This window comes from Aricia agestis, chromosome 18, assembly GCF_905147365.1.
Source record: "Aricia agestis chromosome 18, ilAriAges1.1, whole genome shotgun sequence".
Taxonomy (NCBI): Eukaryota; Metazoa; Arthropoda; class Insecta; order Lepidoptera; family Lycaenidae; genus Aricia; species Aricia agestis.
The window spans coordinates 8,347,667-8,351,731 of record NC_056423.1 but is presented as its reverse complement, the minus strand read 5'-3'; positions in this window follow the sequence as shown (position 1 = coordinate 8,351,731).

The following is a 4,065-nucleotide window of genomic DNA, read 5'->3' as shown; positions in this document are numbered from 1 at the left end:
GTGTTTTAAGGACAACTTTAAGGTCAGTTCACAACGCGACGCACCAGTGAGTTCACCCTTACGAAGGTAGTCAATTAGGTTCTCTAACGCACTAATATATTTTTGTTTCTTCTAGTTTTTATATATATTTTTAGTGTTAGTTTCAGAAAATACTTTTATAGTTATTTTATTACATTCGCTGCACTACTGTATGAATTATACTGTGATACAGCCAACTGAACAAAGGTCAACTGTGCTATGTAGAATTTGTCAAATACTATTCAAAACATCAACATCATTTAAACTTACTTTTTCCAATTATTAATCTAAAAACCCTTACATTCCTTTTGATCACTATAAAGAGGTATTTTCGATACACGACAATAATTTTGTGAATGACTTACATAAAAGACGAATTTTATAAGTAACTTTACTACTAAGTACCGAATACATCATCATACTCCGCTGTTACTCATTTTGATCCTAATACACACAAAAGACCCGACCGAATATTCCATTGTTTCTCCATTGCACGGTTAATACGTGCCATTTAAATTTGGTAGCATTATAGTCCCTTGTTTACACTTAGATCAAAATGAATCGGAGTACTAATACTCAAACCTCGTTTCGCCGTCTCGCTTATAGCGGGTAACTCCTCGCCATGATGAAATAGTTGTACTATACAAGTGAATATTAAAAATTAATAAATTCTTGTGATGATAGACGATTTTTACACAAACAGACAAAAATACAAAAAATGAGCCTTAATAACGTACGTATAAAACTTATGCGTAGTCGATCTACATCGATTAAAATCAAAAATAATAAAAAAAACATCAACGTCTCTAAAAGAATAAAATAACCGCCAAATATATTTTATTAAAGCAATAATATGACGCAAACGAAATCTCAAGTATTCAATATATCAAACACATTTTTAAATTCTATAAAACATCACTAAATCGTACACAAAATATGTCATTTATACTTATTATAAACTAGTTTTACATACAATTACGCGGTGCAAGAGCGCGCGTAATATCTGCGTGCGCGCACGCACATTGGCGTGCATCTAGTGCGTACGGCGTATAAGTCCAAACGACTTACTAAAGGTAAAAATATAAAGTCTAATTATAACAGGCATTTTTGTAGGTATTCTTCAATGCTGATTTTATTTTTAAATTATATTTTTGTAGTTCATAGTTTTCATAGAATAATTTCTTTTTTTTTAAACGCACGCCCTTGCACCACAGACTATATCATATCAGAAACCTTGCTCAATACCTAACCCACATCACAGATCATTTTTAATTTTAATCATGCTTGTTTCATGTTATTCTAAGATAGCTTTTTTTTGTAATCTATAACAACATTTGAGTCATTTTTCAAAATTATTTGTGTTACAAAAGAAGCTTTATTTCTTTTAACCGATTTTTTTAAATAGTGTTTTGTATATTTTTTAGAATAACATGACACAAGCAGCATTCCGAAATAAGCGCATCATTCCTAGCCATAAACTTCACTCCGTTGCATTACAAACTTACATCTACGTTATAAATTACACTTAAATTACATAGCCTATAAAAGCTAGTTGCTATTTGGCTTCTTTCAAGTTGAACCATCATTATGTCTTGTCCCATAATCTAAGTTTAGTATAAAAATGCCTTATTTTGGTATCGCTGCTACTAAAATTCGTACTTTACAACAAAGTAATTCGACAAACTACCAACATATGGAAACATATTGAAAATGGCATCCTTGAAATCATTTTCTGGGTATAGTTTGATCCCCAATTAATATTTCTATCTCTGTTCATGTTATGCCAACTTGCATTTATCTCTGACATAAGACAGAGACAAAATATTTTTTATTGATTATAGTTTTTTAAAGTAAAGGTCTTATACTATTTGTACTTAATTTTGTGACCCAAAACCACAAACTAAAATTGTTTTTCTCTACTTATTTCACAGGCATTTTTATATTACAGAATACAGATGTTACATGTTATTTCAACCGACTTAAAAAGAAGGTTATAATATCATACCATTTACAATAGTTTCAATAAGTTGGCACACTACATCTCTTGAGCAATATTTGTCGAAATCATATATGTATATCTATCTTACTTATATTATTCATTTAGGATCCGAGAAAAATAATTGAGATCTCAATACAATCTGCTCTTTAATTCTCCCGTCAATACTGGTATAAATATCTATGTTACATCTATTTAGGTGTTCGAGTATTCGGATTTGAGTAAAAATATTTGACACATCCTATTACGAAATATAGCAGTTCAAAAGTGTGTTTGTGGGAGTTGCCAAATAATTATAAGTTATGATTTTATTTTGTTATTTTTTATCATATTCGCAACTGTATACTTAAATGGTCGCTGATAAGTGATAAGCATTTGTGTTAAGGGGGCGACTAACCCAAAATTTTCGATTGTATAATTCATTTTTATACTTGAAAATAAGCCCCGAATTGTTTCATTTTCTAAAATTAGATACTGCATTATATTTTCAAGAATTCAATCTGAGCATAAACACGATGTCTTAAAATTTTCTCAAAAGAAAAAAATTACAAAGATGCATCTAATTTTCACGAATTTTTCATTTATTGCCATAACCGTGCATTGAACTAAGTTAATATTTTAACACATTGTATAAAATTCTATCATTGAGAAACCGACCTAGCGGATTTTTAAAGTGTTGTATATTTATCGAGTTATTGAGAAAGAACTAATTTGGCGATGAATCCGCGTCGTCCTTTTTCACCTGGCATATGAAAGACGGGCGTGAGTGTGAAGAGAGAAGGACGATGTTTGATTTTTTGGGTTAGTCGCCCTCTTAATCCACATTTTTTTAGTTGAGTTATGAATGTAGTCTTGTTCTAAATGATCTAAAGAACATGACTGCATTCATAACTCAATACGTAATTTTTTGTGGGTTGATACACAAACTTAACAGCATCCAAATAGCCATAAAATAGCTTCTCTAGAGACATATTAGATACATAGTGCGAGTAAAAATGTGCGTTATTCAACCTGACTGCAAAAGAAATGGTTATATTATAGTAAATTTGAGACCATTATCTATGTATGTAATGTATGACTTATGTCATTAGTATTATTATGTCATAGTATTGGAGCTGTACTCGAACTACCAACATAAAAATATAAATACAAGACATAAATTAATAGTTCACCTTTATCATATACGCGTAACGCCTCTATGTGCAGAACTTTTCCAACGAACCTTTGTACTTTACCATAAAAAAAAAATTTGAGTACAGACTGTATCGGTTGATAGTTTATAAAAGCCATTAAATCAAGGCTCTGTATTACAAACCGTAAGAGTAGGTTCACACGACACAATCCTGCACCTTTTTTTGCAGTATACGTCTTAAAATTCGTACGCCGATTGTACTGCAACAAATCGTGCAGTACAATCGACGTGTGAATGGTTCTATATACATTGTATGCGATACTATTTATTCGTCAAGACGTATACTGCAAAAAAACGTGCAGGAAACGTGCAGGATTGTGCCGTGTGAATCTGGCCTAAGTCAAAATCTTCTCATGGTTTTTACTTTTTGTTTAAGTTACATATAAGTTATACGTCCGAAATGTTGGCAAAAGTTAACAATATGTTGCCGAAACAGCTTTTTATAATAATTTAATAGACTTTTTAACGGTCCATTGATTGACAACACAGATTTATAATTCATTTAACAATACTATCAACCGACCAATCCTGCAATAAAAAAACGGCAGTTTTAAACCAAAAACTTAACAGATTTTTTTTTTAATTTGGAAGACAGAAACACCGAAACATAATATGGCAACACTACACTTCTCACCGTCCACATTAGTACCAACACTTGCACATACACCAGTTTGCACCGCGACAGAACTCAACAACCGTAGGAGTCTACACTAACATGGAGGGATTTAAGATATAAGGGATACGAAATGTAGAGATTGAGTAGTGACGTTTCTCAATAAATCGCTTAGAACAGCCTTTCCCAAAGTGAGCGATCACGCCCCCTTGTGGGCGCTGAAGGCCTAAACGGGGGCGGTGTGTG